The sequence below is a fragment of the Rattus norvegicus genome, chromosome 19 (assembly GCF_036323735.1).
Source record: "Rattus norvegicus strain BN/NHsdMcwi chromosome 19, GRCr8, whole genome shotgun sequence".
Taxonomy (NCBI): Eukaryota; Metazoa; Chordata; class Mammalia; order Rodentia; family Muridae; genus Rattus; species Rattus norvegicus.
Window position 1 is genome coordinate 11,794,797 of NC_086037.1, and position 18,562 is coordinate 11,813,358.

General features: G+C 42.6%; 1 protein-coding gene and 1 pseudogene across 6 annotated transcripts in view; one reads left to right on the top strand and one right to left on the bottom strand.

Annotated features, from left to right (window-relative positions):
- Large1 (LARGE xylosyl- and glucuronyltransferase 1) overlaps window positions 1-18,562 on the bottom strand; it is a 448,171-nt gene that overhangs the window by 185,793 nt on the left and 243,816 nt on the right. The window lies entirely within an intron of this gene.
- LOC134478791 (small nucleolar RNA SNORA19) lies at window positions 5,090-5,196 on the top strand (annotated as a pseudogene).

Below are 18,562 nucleotides of genomic sequence, written 5' to 3' on the forward strand. Positions count from 1 at the left end.
TGAAAAATGTAGATTCCTGAGATCATTCTAGATTCATTAGGGTTGGGGTAGGGCCCAATTATCTGTAGCTTACTGTCAGCATTGAAGGTGACTCTAATCTCCACAGATTATAACTTAACTCTGAGCAAAGGAGAGCCCAAAATAAGCGCTAGTCCATCTTTTATTGGCTGGTCTGCTCACACTGAGTCCTGATTAGCTGTGTTCAGAACAGGTCATCGGCATCTTTGAGGCACACTGAAAGCTAATAGTTGTCTGGAATTACAAGAAGAGAAGATATTTCTAAAAATTAGTAACAGGCTGTGTTGAGACAAGGCCTGGAGTTGCTTCCACATCTCTTGTGATATCTCAAAAGTAGAAATGCTATTTCAATACAAATAGCCAAAGTTTTGGTGATTTTTTAGAAACTAACATCAACTGAAATGTTGAACTCTATGGCTCACATCTTCCAACATCAGCATCTTTGAAAGGAACTTTGCAGAACCCTGAAAGGCGGTCATTATGGGTGACAGAGCATCAAGGGATACTTACTTAATGTGTACTCACAGCCTAACAGAAGACTTACCGGCTTACACATAAAACTCCACAAAAGCCTGCTAGCGAACTGTACTCAGAATAGAAGCCATCCTGGAAGGGCAGAAGCTCAGTGATCCATGAGAAACACGATGCAGGCCCTCTTGTCTGCGCACAGAGTCCCTTCCTTTCATCACACTTCAGTCTCAGAGGATTCTGTTTAGATCTGTGGAACTCGATAAGATTTGCCCACTGCTTGTACCCTCCTCCCCACTCCACTTTCTGAAACGTAGCTCTGCTCAGTACCCAGTGTTCTGATTTGTGGACGGGGCTGTTTCAGTCATTTAACTTCTCGGAATATTGCTGCCTTCACGACTAATATATTCTTCAATGCACTACAGGGAGAAAATTACATTAGCTCTTTTATCAGTGGTGACACACACACACACACACACACACACACACACACACACACACACACACACACACACAAAACAGGGCTGGGCACAGGGAAAACACCCTGCGAATAGTTTCAAAGTGAACCAATGCAGTGACACAAACCATTCTGTTTAAAGGATAAGGACCCGGCTAGGTTGGTAGAGCACTTGTCTGGCATGCACGGAGCTTTGGCGTCCATATCATGCTACCCAGCACCAAACACACCGGGTGTGAATGATGCTGCGTTCTCGAAATCCCAGCATCGACAAAAAAGAAGAAGGGAGATTCAAAGTTCAAGGAAATCCTCAGTTATACAATGAGTTTGAGGCTGTGATGGGCTGTGAGAGATCTTGAATCAAAACCAAACAAGTGTCCCCAAAAAACCAAACCCATGGCTCAATGAGTAACTTCTCTACCACAGATACGGCCATGCTTTCAACCAATGCTCAAGTAACACTGAAGCCGGATGTTCCAGAATTCTGCCTTAAGGGAGCAGTAGCAGTTTTAGGAGACCTAAGAGTAATTTTGTAAGATGTCTAGTACAGGAGCAGGTACAGGGCATCCAATATATAGCTCCAGTTCTAAGCCAGGTGGTCAGTCTTTGACAAGTCTACCTCAGAGCTTAGTTTTAATTATGAGTATACAGGGGCACATGTGAATTGACCTGAGCTGTGACCTGGGTGTTAGACTGTGGTCAATAGAGAAAAAGTGAAGGTTAAATTGCTCACCCCAATGTAAGCTTTAAGCTGTGCCCATTACTTAACTTTCTAAAATATAGTGGTCAAGTGAACAACTAGACTGTGTATATATAACATGTGTACAATTCCATGTGTGCTTCTGAATATACACATATACGTACTTCTAGACCTGGCCTCAATTCTTGCTGCAAGTAGCATGAATGAAGGTGATCATCCTATGATAAACACAATGAATGATGTGGTATCATCCGTGTTCCTCATGACACATGTTCTTAAGAAGAACGCACTGTTTCCTATAGGGGTAGAAAAAAATCAGCCATTCTAATGGTTTGATATTAAATCTTACAGCTGAAGGTAGCAAATAGTTGACTTAGCAGATTCCCTCCTTGTAAGAAATGAAATCATTTTATAAAGAAGCTAAGAATCAATCTATGTTAGATCCCACCACCATACTAGGCTAACCCCAGGCAGGCAGGAGAAGAAAGGCAGACACACTGCGATCCCAGCACAGCACAGCACAGCACAGCACAGCACAGCACAGCACAGCACAGCACAGCACAGCACAGCACAGCACAGCACAGCACAGCACAGCACAGCTCTTCAGCGTCCCAAAGCTCTGCTTGCCATTCTGGCTTTAATCACAAGGCAGCTTCACCAGGCAGTGCCTTCCTCTGTTCTGGGATATGGTCTCTCATTCTCACCCCAACTCATCCATTTTGTTGCTCCTCAACTCGCTTCAGAAGGTTCTATAAGTGAACCCCATGGTAGCCTTCAGGGAGAGGAACCCTAAGTGCCACTTGATTAATTTCTGGTTGGTTTAAAATTGTTTTCTTTCACAAGACAGGGAAAACAAAACTCTTTCAAGGAAGTCTGAATTCCTACTGGCCAACAGAGAAAAATGACCCTGTATACTGGTCATTCATCAAAAAAGAATGTCTTCCTTCTACTCATGTAAGAAATCTGACTATCATTAACCAAAGGACTAAGCAAAACATTGTTTCAAATATTTTAATCTTAACATGAAAGTCTTGCTTCGGACTACTTACACTGTGGATACACTGACATTCACCCTCCATAATAGCCTCTTACCATTTACATGATGGTTGTCAAGGGAATTAGCTGTTGAGGACAGCTGGCTGTCTAGGTGGTGAATTTACCATCGATGAGAAAACAGTGTAGCTCAGGGGTGGAGTAGTTGGCTAGAACATACAAGGGTCTTGATCCCATCTTTAGCACAAAGCAGAAAGGAAGCAGAACAAGCACAGTACACAAAACAAAATAATTTCACTGTTCCTTCACTCGAGTATTTGATTAATCAAAGGGACTTTTAATGGCCTGATCCTTAAGGCCATGAGATGTCCCCATAGAGAAAGGTCCTTGCTGCCAAGGCTGAAGACCTGAATCCAGTCCCCCAGACACATGATTAGAAGAAGAGAAACAATTTAATTCCTAACCTATCCTCTGACCTCGATGTCTAGACCACAGCCCACACGGACACCGATAGACAAATAAATAAAAATGTAAAAAGTCTTCGCTTAAGTCTTCAAGTGACTATCTGAACATTCATTTTGCTGCCCAATTTTGTATAACAAGGGAGGGGTAGCAAAGGCGGACTGTTCCTAAATCTCAGGGGATTGACTAAGAAGAAGCGCTTATTAGTGAATGTGTGTGGAAAAAGGACGGCATGTATAAAGTGTTTGCTACGTAAGAACGTACTGTAAGGCACTTTACAAATATTGACTTTCCCTCTACAGAATAATCCGGAAGCAGATGCCAAGGAAATCACAAATCACAAAAAACTACAGGAACTGGGTTTGAAATGTCAGATGTGTTTCTTGCGAGCTCTCGATACTTGTGGAAACTGATTCAAGTAAGATGCTCAAACGAGCACTGGGGCATAAAGGCAATAAATAAGTCTTTAGTACAGTTCTTGGGATGGAGCAATAGACTGGAGATTGGAAGTCAGGTCTGAAAACACGACGCTCACAATGTTTGCATTTTTGCACAAATGAATACTCCCTCCCTCAAGGTAATACCAGATACCAATAACAAAGAGCTACCTTTTAATCTAAATATGATTATTTAATCTAAATACGATCATGTCTCCAGGATCTGTAGGATTATAAGCAGCAGGTGAAATTCTACTAAGGAAACAACGAAATAAAATAATCAGAAAAGGGAAAATAAAACCAGATCCACGTTATAAAGTGCTCTCCAGTCTGTTCTTCATAGCCTAGCCAGTGTGCCATCCTGACCTTTGGGACTGAGTCCAGTGTATACACGTGAATAGTGTAACTGCTGGCTTGCAGCGCGTGTGCCCTGGAGTTTGGGGAAGCTTCTACGGGTGAGCTTGAAGCCAAAACCCATTTCTGCCCTGAAATTAAAACGAATTTGAGCATCCTGAAATGTTGCTTAGTATTACAGCTTGGTCTGTTTCAGAAATGGGGTAGCTTCCACAACCATCTGGAGGACTGCTGTTTTGGGTTATTAACACCAACACGTGGTCTTCTATACACTCAAGCTTGAAGGCCACACTTGAGGACATGAATTGATGCATCAGCCCTAACTCTGAACTATGGAAAAACAAGACCAAATTAAGTATGTAGCTTTGTAAACTCCAGGTGGTTGGGTTGTGTTTCTCATCTTCCCACACATCCTACCAAGTCTCTATACCGTCTGTATTTTTTTTTTCCATTCCCTGGGAATATTGAAAGAGATCTTTATGTGGAAGCACTCAGAACAAGGAAATAAGCCCTGAGCTCAGAGTTTGCAAACACATTCCTGGAACAGTGGCTCTCAGGTCCTGTGTCTGAGATACACAAAAGCCCCATCTTGTTCTGTGAGACCTACACACAAAAAGCTGTGTAGGAAGCCTGGGCAGGCTGCCTCCCGAGTCAGCAAGCACATACCGGGTTCGTTGATTCTGAATCAAAAACGGATAGCTCACTAGGTGATAAGTAGAAAAAAGGGCAAGATCACACTGAGCAAGCAAGGAACTCAGCCTTCATCACATCTGTCAGCTCTCGTGATTTCCCGTCCTTGGTTATAATAGCAGGTTTTTAAGGGTGGTTTTTATGAATTATGTACATGGAATGTAAAGGCGGTGAGCACCCTTCAGAACACAGCGTACGTTAGGTAATAACACTGTATTGATAATCATAGGGAGCGAGGGAGGGAAGCTTCAGCAGGGCTATTATGCCTGAGAATAAGAGGTTGATCATCGTTAGCTATTTTCTCTTCAAACGTATTATTTAACCAGTAGTGAACAGATTTAAAACCCACTGGGGATCTTGAATTCAGCGTGGCTGAGTAGTTAAATCTAATGAAAATATTTTAGGTGAGTTTCAGCCAAGGGATTACCGTATTAAAAAAAGATGTTTAAGGTCAGATATTACAGACGTCCATCTTTGAAAAAATGACCCTGAAAATAGTAATAACAACAATAGTAATAATAATAATAATAATAATTCTTATGTGCTATACAAATAGTTGAAGGTTAATTAGCAGAGTAACTTCATATAGTAATTCTGCCAGTCTCCTTCAGACAATATAATAATAATAATAATAATAATAATAATAATAATAATAATAAAAAAACACATATCATATATTATAGTCTAAGTTTCACTACACCTTCTCATCTATCTTAGCAAATTCTTCTTGAAATACTTAAGAGAATTAGGCAAGTGGGGCTTCCCATCTCTACCCTGGAAAGTGTGCATTGAAAACACTGCAGACCCACGGTGCACAGGTAATTAGTAGAGATGAAACCCATCCAATCCTCTACAAAACCATTGTTATTAGGTAGAGGGCATTTCTGATACTGCAGCCTAAAAGCTTTGGGAGGGGGCATGGCGAAAAGGAGGCGACTGGCCTTGAGACACTGCCTTCTGTTCTTCAGCTAAGAAGTACATTGAACACACGCACGCCTTCTTTCAGAACGGAGCTGGTGACAAGAAATAAACAGCTAGAAACTCCTGGAGTGCTTCCCAAGTCTCCTATCTCAAGCCGTGTTTGGGATTACCTGGCTTACTTCTACACTTCAATTAGAAAACAAAGGAAACCAGGCCCTGGGGCAGCCAGCTGGGATAAGTAGCATGCATAGAAATCATCACGGGGAACACAGCACATGAGCCCAGGGAAAGCAACACTGTGCTTCATACAACTGGGCTCTTGCCCAAAGATAGAATCTGCTTTCTGCTCTCTGGGTTCAGTGTTTAGAATTTGTCATCCCAACTCCTCTGAAGCCAAGGTAGTTAGCATTTTCCTAGACAATAGGGTCACCATCCTGATGTGGGGGGGGGGTGACTGGAAACTATTTGGCAAAGCTTAGAAATGTTCTTAGTTGTCGGATGTGTGTGTGTGTGTGTGTGTGTGTGTGTGTGTGTGTGTGTGTGTGTGTCTATGTATTAGAGGGGACCTATGAAGCAAGACCAGGGCTGGGTTCTCAGTAGCCTCAGAAAGAACATCTTTCACCATGAATAATTGCCAAACTATCAAATTGGGCTAAGGAATCTTATTCAAAGGGGTTATTGAAAACCTACACACACACACACACACACACACACACACACACACACACACACACATACACACACACACAGAGAGAGAGAGAGAGGGAGGGAGGGAGGGAGGGGGAGAGAGAGAGAGAGAGAGAGAGAGAGAGAGAGAGAGAGAGAGAGAGAGAGAGAGAGTTGGGGGGAGAGACAGAGAGTCTTTTTGAACCTGGTAGGAGAATCAAGTATTTCTTGTTGGACCCAGGGGAAAATTTTTCACTCTCCAGCGGTAAGGGAAGACTTTGAACAGGAAAGGAGGTAAGAGTCAAAATACTCGGCACCCACAGGAGCTGATCTTCTGCCACTAAAATTTGCAAGAGCATTGTTATCCAGTAACTGGTCCAGAGAAGACCTGTCTTGGCTGGAGACAGTGACCTAAGCCTCCCTTCATTGACCCTCTCTCCATCAAGTCAAGCTGCAGCTTTCTTCTAGAGCTCAGGGCCAGTCAGCCCTACAGTTAGGTGTCCCCTTAAACTTCACATGGAAACAAGGTAAGTGAGCCCCAGGGAGTGGTTCTGAGGCATCTGAATGTCAGATGTTAACCACACTGGGTGGTCGAGAGCACAGGGCCATTTGCTCTGCATGAAAAGTAGAGGGGGTAGCTTTTCTGACTGGGCCCAGCTCCAGGATGTGCCACAGTAAATCCACCTATTCCTCTGTGTGTGTACATGTACACACACACACACACACACACACACACACACACATATATATGCATATATGTACAGATGTAAGAGAGAGCTATTCTGACTCCCTAGCACTGGGATTATAAATTTGTGACACCATACCCAGTTTATTACATGCATCCTGGGAATCAAAGTCAGGTTCTATCTCCCGAGTTCCCTTCACCTGTTCCTATGAGGTACTGTGTCTCTGCCCGTTCTGTATACACCGTTTTTTCAGGGTTAATGAAATTCATAATGGATGAGCATATTCCTCTGTTAGGAACTGTATTAGTCAGAGTCCATGAGGTGATCTTTTTCCTTACATAGAGAATTTTGTTTAAAAGTTGCATGACACCCAAGAGAAAAAAAGAGTCGTTGGAGCCTCGTTTCATCCACATGTGTGTGTGCCTGCTTTATATTAACCACGACCCCGCTTTATACTAATCCCAACTCCAAATCCCCTCCCTAGATTACTGAACACACTGCCGGAGTGAGCCTCCTACAGGTTAAGTCCAGAGGACATGAACTTGGCTTATTTCTGGTTTATTCATCAAGACATCTGCCCTCAGAACCCATCCCTTCCTTAGCTTCTTAGAGCTGACCATGTCACCGGGACCAGGAGGATCCCAGGGTCTAACGTTGTCATTCTTTTGCAAGTTGGTCAGTAACAAAACTACACTTCTAAACAAAGAACACCCCACCTCCTTCTTACATGCTGTGTAGTTTGGGGGAAACTTATTTTGGATTTAATTCTGTACCCTATAAGATTAAGGTCCAACTTTATAAACATGAAGGTAATTTTCTCTGCACTGATTGGCTGCTAAGCACGTTTCTTTGACCCCTTCCTCTCGCTGGTAAAGCTGGCCACACAGGAAACCCTGAAGGACACTTTCTGTGGTTCTTATTCATCACTCTAACCTGAAAGTGCTTTCAAAGAAGCTCGGGATGAAGTCGAGGGTCCCTTTGTGACATGCTGAAAGCTAGAAAAATCTCGAGTAATTTGGGTGACGATTTTAGGTTCAGTTTATTATTCTCTCAATCAGAAAAAAAAAACAAAATAGAAGAATAAAGTGCCACAGAGATACAGGAGCCCCAGTCTTTCGTTTTAGAGTTTGCAGCATGAAGGGCTTTAAAGCTCGCAGGTAAGCTCGGCAGATAGTAGGTGGACGGGAGGTTGTTTTGGAAAACAGACCTTTCCCTGAGTAATGAAAACCTGCCTTCCATTCATTAAACCAGAAAGAATATTCTATGACATATTGTCTCCTTATCCTTAAACCTCTGGGTGCATGATAATGGAACGCGCCTTCTCTCTTCCTCCTCACTTCTAGGGACATCTGCAGCCTCAGTCCGAGCTCAGTTTCTAGTCATGATGTCTCTATGAAGTGAATTCAACTGCCGAGTACTAAGAGACTGGAGTCAGGCTGTCCCTGTTTGCAGTTACAGCATTCACAAAGCTCTGGGAGAAAAGACCAGCGTTCAGGTTTCAAATGTGAATCACTTGAAAATTCCGAGACACTTCATTGGATTCTACTTCCATGGGTATTCTAGGGGCTACCCGCTCACCTTGAGCTTGGAGAGTGCCCTGAGACCTTCCACACATACATCAACCTGAACTTCAAACTGATTAACTGGAAAGCCACTGATTAAAAAAGAGAGCTGGTAAGAGGAGAGGGAAACTGATAAATACTGATTATGACTAATTATTGCTGCTTCCGAACAAAGTAAGCAAGGTCCTCACACCAAACCTACACTGATAAGGGATGCTCACTGCTGACTCCCCAGAGGTGGACTCTAAATTCTCTGCTGAAAAGACTGAAAGCACAGACAGACAGATGGATGGATGGACACACACAGTTATAGCTAATGCAGGGGTGTCTTTCCTTTCTCTGAATGCCCAAAAGGCTATGAATCAAGTTTTCAGTGACCTTCTAAGTATGAACTTTCACATCTCCTATAAAAGATATCTCAAACATGATGCAAGTAAACAGAGTGGCTTGATATATATGATACACACACACACACACACACACACACACACACACACACCTGCGCACACGGGCGCAAGTACATGCATGTAGGTGAGTGCATACAGGTATATTTACATGTTGTAAAAATACTATTCTGCACCAGAACAGAATCACAAGTTCACAGCAAGTCCAGGGACTGATGAAGTGGGTTAGCAGTTAAAAGAACTTGCTATGCAAACTGAACTGATGGCCTGAATTTAGATCTCCTGTGCTCATCTAAAAAGCAGAACGCAACAATGAAATTAAAAAAAAAAAAGATAAGCAAGAAACAAGTTTTAGGTTCACTGTTTTAAGGAACTATGGCAGAGAGTGATAGAAGACACTTGACCTCTTCCCCTGAACTCTGCACATGCATGCAGAAGCTTACTCTGTCCATCTTCCCCTACTCTACACACATACACACATACACACATACACTACCACATACACACACTACCACACACACACTACCACACACACACAATCACACACATACACACACAGACACACACACACAGACACATGCACTACCACACACACACACACTACTACACACATACACACACAGACACACACACAGACACATGCACTACCACACACATACACACACAAACATACACACACACTACCACACACATACACACACAAACACACACACACTACCGCACACACACTACCACACACACACACAGACACACACACAGACACATACTACCACACACACACAGACACACACACACATACTACCACACACACACACTACCACACACACACACACTACCACACATACACACACACAGAGAGACACACACACACTAACACACACACATACTAACACACACATACTAACACACACATACTAACACACACATACTAACACACAAACACACACACACACACACACACACACTACCACGTAAGTTAGAAATTTGGATTGTGAGTGATAGTGAAGACCAAGTATTACTCTGGACATGAGCCTTTTACACAGGAGAGAGAGGATAGGGCCCAGTGCTTTGCCTGGCAAAGGGGCAGAAAGGATGCCCTGTGCAGCGATGGCCCCAAACTGTACCTCTCTGCATCCAGATGAGCTAGAAATAAAATCTCATGTATCCTTGACAAAATTGGACTCTCCTTTCCCTGGTAAACCAGTAAGTATCGCTAGCCGTAAGACAGAAACGGGGCCTTATGATGCCCTCCCCTCCCCCTAACTGGAATACTGACTGGCTTGATCATGGGTAGGTCTTTTTCAGTAATCATTGCTGTGTGAGCTCATATCCAATGACCATACCCAGAAGACACTTTGGCAGTAGTCCTCTCCAACCTCTCCAACCTTTAGCTCTTTCTATTTTCCACCCTCTCCCTTCCACCACCAAGGTTTCCCGAGCCTTGGATGGAGGGGCTGTGAGAGATGTTAAAGCTGTTAAGGACAGATGTCAGGATAAGCCTGAGTGAGTACTGAACACTTTACTCTGCACTGTGACCGGTCGTGCAGCTCTGTCACCTGCCGTACCTGCTAAACACCGCGAAAAGACGTTTTCTTTAATAGGCCTGACAGAATGTAAACACAGATTCACTCTGACAGACCAGCACAGACTTCGGAGGGAAGACCTGGGTCCTTTTTGCATCACGTTACAGCCTTGATCAAGGTAGCTCTGTGCCCAAGTTTCTCGTTTGAAAAATGGAATTGTAACAGCACTCATTTCCAAGTTGGTGAAAATGACCTAAGTAAATCCACACCATGGGCCATGTAAATTTGTCATGAAAATCTGTTTTTTTTTCCTGCATGTAGATATGGTGATTGAAAGCTGTTGACGTTTTTTCTATTTATTAAAACTGTCTTTGGTTTTCCTTTTCTGCTATAGCTGTGTTGGGGGTGAAGCTGTCCCCACATCACACATTCTCTGGGTACATGCTTTACTCTGAAGCTTTCTGCTTGGTAGAAAAACTAAGTATAGAGAAGTTACAACGTTTAACTAGGATCTTCCGCCTCCATATCTAATGATACAGCATCTGTTTTTTTCAGCCCTCATTTGACTGCCTGTTTTCTTTAGGTGGATTGTTTCATTTGCAACAGTAATGCCTAATATCTTATTTCTAATTGTCTTCGTTTCATCACTTGTTACCCTGGGGCTCTGCGGAAGGTTCACCTTTATTCTCACAGGAAAGAACAAAAAAGGAAAGTTAAAATGTACCACCCGAGTTACTCGCTCAAATTACATAAAATTTTGTAGCTGTTAAAGCCAATTCACGTTTGTCGTGGTGTTTAATGTCTGGGATCGGATGGTTACGTGTACATATTTTCAAACCAATTTTCTGACATTTACACTCAGCCTTGATGTGGATTTAAGGCAACTACCTCCAGATCATTCTACACACACCCTTCTCAGTAGGCACTGCCTGGTCCTTAAAAACAAGGCTCTTCATACCTTTTTAACAACTCTTTACATCTACTTATACAGAAGAGTGTGTGTATGCGCGTGCATGCGTGGATGTTTATTCACACTGGTTCATTCACACATGCTATTGTATACGGTAGAAGCCAGAAGCCAGAGGATAATTTTCTGGAGTTGTTTCTCTCTTTCTACCAGAAGACTGAACCTGGGTCCTCAGGCTTGACAGACAACAAGTAGCTTTATAACCCAAGCCATCTCCTTGGGTCCCAAGACCCATTTTGATGACTTCAGATACCTGGGTAATGACCTATGATGGCTTGTTTGTTCTGAGTATCCACACCCATGAACTGTCATGACCCACTGTCCTGTCATTTGTGCATGAGAAAACATGGATACTATTTCTGGGTTCTTTTCAATTTTACTTAAATGTATGAACATATTTTTTTAAATTTTTTATCATGAATTAGTAAAACATTTGATTATGTTTAAACTGCTTATACCATGTTTATAAGTTACATGCTACCTCATTCATTCTTAACATTTTTGTTCAGTTCATTATCAGTTAAAAAATTCAATTAAAATAAAATACGTCACATGTCTTTAAACATTGCATTTAATTGTATAAAATTAAACTGAGGACCTGCCATGTTGGAACATGTATTTAATGTCAGCATTTTGGAGGCAAGGCAGGTAGATTTCTGTGTGTTCAACTTCAGGCCAAGGCTACATAGTGAGCCTCAGCCTTAACAAAAACAAAAAATGCAAATATAATTAAATTGAATATACTATAAAGTGTATCTCACTTGTCTCGCATGTATACTTGCATTCTCTCCACATGTACTCATCTCCCACCTGCCTCAGGATTCTCTTACCTGGTTACCCTAGGCTAGCCTTAAACTCAAAATTCTCCTGTCTCTGTTCTCCAGAGGGCAGTTATTATAGGTATGTGGCACTGTGCACAGACTCATTTTTCTTTGTAAAATGTAACTAAAGAAAACGTAAAATTCTATAAATCATGCCCTACTTTATTCTGATCAAACCGCTTTGCTGGTCAGAGTCAGTCTTTTAGGTTCTATAATTTACAACAAGAGCCTTTGAAACAGGGGCTCCTTGAAAACATTCATTTCCTCACCTGGATATGGTGAAGACAGCATGGCTACCTCAGGATGCATTGTGGACTAAAGTTAGATTATATTTCGTAAGCCTGTCATTCTGCATACTGTCAATTCTTATTGATGGGAATCTCTATTTTAAAAGAGGGACTGTGTTTGATCCCTGCAGCTGAAATGTTCATTGAGTAGTGAGCACTGACCAATGGGCTCACTGGCTCAGGGATCATTCATTTCCAATATGCATATGGTACTCATCATATGGACGGGGTCCTTAATCACATCATGCTACAGGTGGGACATCTCATGCCTTTCTGCTTGACTTACTTAAAAGTCCCCAATTTCTAAAAAATTTCAATGTATTACCCCAGCAGCTCCCCAAATTCAACAAGAGTCCTGAGCCCATCAAACCATGTAGGCAAGGGCTGTGCTTACTAAAAGTGTGTTCTTGCTTTTCATCCTATTTTTGTCTCTTTATAAAGTTCTTTAAGCCTCAAAGTCAATTATGCCAACCATACTCAAATGAGGTTGGTTCTACTTGAAGATGTTGGCAGGTGGGTTATATGGCACAGAGAGCTGTCTAAGGTTTGTAAAAGCTGGAGCTCATATTGTCTCCCAGGTCTGCTAAGCAGTGATCTAGTACTGTTCTTTTTTAAACAATGCTTCAAAAATAAGATAAGGTTCTTTAAGAAGACAGAGAGAAATCAGGCACACGGAAGCATTTCATTCTTCAAGACGCTGAGCTGTGATCAGGATGATAAAAAGTACTGAGAATGAGAAGCTGGACGGTGCTCATGACGGAACCATCATCGTTTTAGGCACTGAATAGCTTTAAATGAGTTTAGTAAATCTCTTAACTTAGACCCATGATTTTTCCAGATGGGAAAGGGCACACACAACATAGCTCAGGAAAAACTGTGGCATGTATGTCATGAAGATCCACTGTAACAGAGATATGAGACAGAGAGAAAATGGATGACAGAAGACATCTGTAAAGACACTGCTCAAAGACATATCTAAGTTGTATGACGAGCCCGTGTATTGTCCTTTGTGTTTCTGTTAATGCAATAAAGTAATAGGAGAGAAGAGAGAATTTGGTAGATATGTCGAGTCTTTGAGAAGGCAGATGCTTGGCTCAATTCTGTGTGGCCTCAGAGACAGAACTTGTAAGGGGTGCTTTATAACCATGTTTCGCTCTAAGAGCTGGGCACAGAACTGACTTAGAGTCCTTGTCTACAGGTTCTCAGGTTCTAATGTAGAAAGCGACTATGCTTACAGATGAATCAAATATAGATTTGCACTAGGTTTTCAGTAGTACACGGCCAAATGGACACACTCGGAAAGATGAAACTCAAGGCAAACAACGCTGTGGGGATTTTTAAATAGGACACAGATTCTTTGGAAGGAAATGACATCAAATCATTGGAAGTATTCAAAGATGAACTAATCATCTGTGCACCAAATAATACATGAAAACATGAACTTGTATCAGAGGACTGCCATGTTCTTTCCCAATAAAGAATCCTCAGAAGGAAACGAGTCCCGTTCTTTAAAGGGCTTCAATTTAGCTGGATTTAGGGGTGCATGCCCTTAATCTCAGCACTCAGGGTTCAGTGGCCCAGAGGCAGATAGATGTTTGTAAGCTTAAGAACAAATTGGTCTACACAGGAAGTTAGTTTAAGGCCAGCCAAGGCTACAGGGTGAGGTCCTGTCTCAAAACAAACAAAAGAAAAAGACGTGTGATAGCGAAAAAAAAAATATAATGTCCTAAGTTCAAAATGAAGGGAGGATGAGACATAGAGAGATTACTTTGTAAGGCTGATGGAGTTTTTGTTGGCTATCTCCATAATTATATACATCCAGACCACTGACTCATCTTCGATACATAAAATAGAGATGTTTTTGAGTCTATGGCACTTATCCACCTATACCACGTATATCCTCTGATCTTGCCCTAATTCTCTGTAGACAAAGGCCAGAGACATACTTGTTGGTATGGGAATCAGACCTACTTTTCAGAAACTGGACCATTAATCCATAAAGCATAAAAGCATTACAGAGCATGAGTTAATGGCACCTGTCTCGGTTCTGCATCTATTTAACCCCTGTCCGCATTCCTGCAGCAAAATGAAAAAGAAGGAGGGGTATTAGTAAACGCCTATGAACCATTCTGAAGACTAAGCCATGAGGCCCATCCATTGAGAGGTCAACAATCACCTGGGTAGTAGAAGATATTGAGGAAGTTATTAATAACTGTCTTCAAATATCGATGTTTGATGTTTCTTGACTCCTGATGGGGTTCTGATTGATAGTGCTATTGTTAAGTAAAAAAAAAATGTAAATCAGAAGTTCATTTATTAGTCGATCACATAAATCGCAGCTGAGCAAAATCACCTGTCACAGAGCTCTAGCTGTTTCCTTTCATAGGATGGGGCTAACTGAGCACTGCAGCTCTCTGTTGCTACCCAGCATTACAAGAGCAATGGGAAACATGCCATTAGCAATCCCAATTCCAAATCTCAAGTACACTTTACTGCACACAGAACACTATCGCAAAGGGGAACTATGGTACGCTGAACCGTCTTAATTAAGGCCTATTTACATGTGACGGTCATACAAGAAGGTAAGTGCCCACAGTATGGCAAGCACTGAACTTCCTAACATAAAACACCACGTGTATGCACTGAGACGTTATCAACAAAGGGAGCTATAACTATGGTTTGGAAGACTTAAGTGCTGGGCATTGCTCTGCCTATTGTAGCATGTATCAGAAAGCCACAAGATGTATTTCCCCTCTGAGTCCACTGTGTGGTATATCACAGTTGATCAGAGCCTGCACAAAAGATAGAACTGCTCAGGTGCACAGGGATATCCAGTCACATCAACTAAAGCACAGCTACCATCAGTGTGGAACCTCCACTCCAGGCCTAGCTTTCGAAAATCCAGAGTTTGGGGAAAAGGTCAATATTAGAAAAAAATAATTGAAGAGTCTTTGGGTTCCTTTCTTGCATTTCCAGGCCTAATTTGTTCAAAAATTTCTGAATATCATGTCTCCTTCAATACACAGAATCCATGTTTGCTTCATTTCACTGTGGTTGAAACTTCCGTGTCAGGAAATTTATCCTCCTAGGAAATGGGACCGGAAAGGCAGCAGTTCAACCTGGTCCACAGGGAGGAACAATAGAAATGCTCTTCTTGAAGGCCCACAAGAGGGCTGAGAGATTATAGCCATCTAAAGAGAACCTCCACTCTTTCCACAGAAAGCAGCACAAAGGCAATTAGAGATGAATGGGGACACCAATTTTCAGAGTCAACCATCAATGTTTTCTGTAACCACTGTCTTGAATTCCACTTCATAACCTCTGTGATGTTGGCATCAAGGCTATGGAGAGAAGCGGATAAATTAGGACTCCCCACCAGATAGGTGAACCATGAAACAGCCACTGACCCAGCTACGTCCCTTTGTGAGCTCAGGATCATCGGTACCCCATGGTAGCGTGGAGGTGACTGTCTGTACCAGAGGGGGCAAGATAAAAGACTAGCAGACACGCAGAGCCTTGTCTAAAAGCTGGCGAGAACTGTTTTGCTGATTTAAAGCAAACTAACCATAGTAATGATCATTTAGTTTTGAACAAGGTCCCTGGATGAGAGTTCTGGGCCATTTCAAACCTCGGCAGTATCACTAGAGTGGGTTACTTTTATCCCCACCATAAAGTTCTGTTCCCAGCAAGCCATTAAATGGAGGCTTCATGCTTAATTCATTTGTTTTTAAGGGGCAGTGAGAAAAGGAACAGCATTGAGATCTTGGGGGACCCTTGTTTAACTAGACATATAGATAATATGTTATCCTACACAGAAAAGGGAAAGAGGGAAAGAACAGAGGGCAAGAATCAGACACAATGGAGCTAAGAGAGTTTTGGGTTTTGAGCCATTGATTAGACGTGGCTTCCGATAAGCTAAGATTTGGAGTTATTTATCCATATAGTGGGGATATTAAACTGACACCACAGAATTGTGGGAATCGGGAGGAGAAGCAGGGATATCATTAGGATCAATGTATTTGTTCTAAAGGAAATAGATGTCAGATGTAGCCCATGAGCCCAGGGGGCCCCAAAGGACAGGGGGTCAAGTACCCTAGCACAAGGGCATACGTATTTTCCGGTGACTGCAGTCCTTTCCTTCAGGCATAACCTTCATCTGTGCACAGTGAATTGTGTGACTTCCTGTCTTACGTCATCTCATTTCAAAAGAGAAACGTCAAACTTCACCCTGGGCATTTACTAGCTGCTTGATCTTAGGCAAATGTTCTGCAGTGCTGGGCTGAAGGTTTATGAATTATCTGTGAGATGGAGGTAAAACAATTTTACTCGCAAACCCAGAGGGTTGTCATGAGAAGTGAGTGTCCAGACGTCTATAAAGCTCTGTACCAAAACCAACCCCCCGGTATCTCTGGAGGCTCAGAGGTACAGGTTTTGAGCAGAGCTCAGGGCACAGAACGTACAGTCCTGGTAGCCTTTTGATATAGGGATCTGGAGGCTGGGGATGAACGGGCTATGCAAGCACTGGGACGACTGAGGAACATTCTATAGACAGCAGGGGTGGGCGGGCAGAGACTCGGATTTGCAAATCCAAGCTAATTGGTCATTATGGAGAGAAGTACACCAGCCCAAGGTGGATTTCCACAGCTTGTTTTTAATCATGTACCCTACCCTCATGAATTTCCTATTCTCTCATACTCCATCTCCAACACAAGCAGAGACATCCAGGGGCTCGCAGGAGCGTTTCTGAGAAATGCCATTTCCAAGAGCTGTGCAGAATGATTTCTCGGAGCCAGCCATATCAGGGAAGACTGTCCTACGTGTCTGTAGACGAGCTTTCTGACATACTTGTTGGATTCAGAGAATGCAGTCCAGGTCTGCTTCCCCCTGTTCTTCTTCCTTCCCAGATATTATCTAAAGGGAGACATGAGAGTGTGCTTTGTTCCCGATAGTTGTCATAGAAAAACAGTCATCCTACTTTCAGAGTGAGCTTGAAGCTAGCATGGGGATACATGGTGAATTCAAGGCCAATGAAGTCCGTATAAAGAGACTGTATCTGAAAAAGTGGGGTAGTCAGAAGGAAAGAGGGAAAAAAAATGCGTGCTTTCCTGTCCCAGGACTGCTACTAGGATATGGGCTGCTGTACACAAAACCACTATTGCAAAGTCTCAGGCAGGCTGCCCACCCAGACCATAAAACGCACTCAGAAACGTTGTGATTCTTTTTTATGATCAAAATTTTGCCTTGATATCCTTTGCCTAACCCAGTGCTGGAGATGCTCAGGGTAACCCAGGCCCACAATCCTAGCCACTAGAAAGCTGCAGCAGGATTATCATAGGTGCCACACTAGCCTGGGAAACAGTGAGGCCCTATCTGGAAGCAGAAAGTAGAATGAATGGGAGGCAACAGAGCTCGGCTTTACAATGCAGGCCTAACATTTTCCAGGCCCCAGGCTAAACCCCTAGGACTGAAAACAAAACAAAGGTAACAGCTCTAAATGCATTATAAATCAGCTACTTAGCAAACACTTTCTTAACCAGGCATCCAGCAAGGATCACAGCAGGGAAAAAAAAACCCAGGGAGCAAAGAGATTAAAAGGGTCTTCATTACCTTTCTAATACTGTGATAAGACACCAACCAAGACCAAGGCAACATATAGAAGAAAAGTATTTGAGCCTTACAGTTTCGGAGTATTAGAGACTCATACTAGGGAGCATGGCAAGGGACAGGCAGGCATGGCCCTGGAGCGGTAGCTGAGGGTTCTATAAGGACACAACTATAAGATATTGAAACTAATGGGAAAGCTATGGTCATTTGAAACCTCAAAGCCTTGCCCAACAACACACTTCCTCCCACAAGGCCAAACCAACTAATCCTTCCCAAACAGTTCTACCAACAGGTGACCAAGTACTCTGACATGAGTCTACGGGAGTCATTCTAACCATTACAAACAACAAGGGATGACAGATTTAGGTGTGTGGTGAATTTCCTGAAGAAATATATGTAATCCTGCAAACTCAAAGGACAAAGAATGCCCATGGTGATAACAAAAGAGGCTGTTTCCCACAGTAGCATAGGCTCAGGAAAAACAAAACAGGGAATGACTTAGCAATGAGGAAAGAAAGACCAGAAAACAGAATTTAATATAA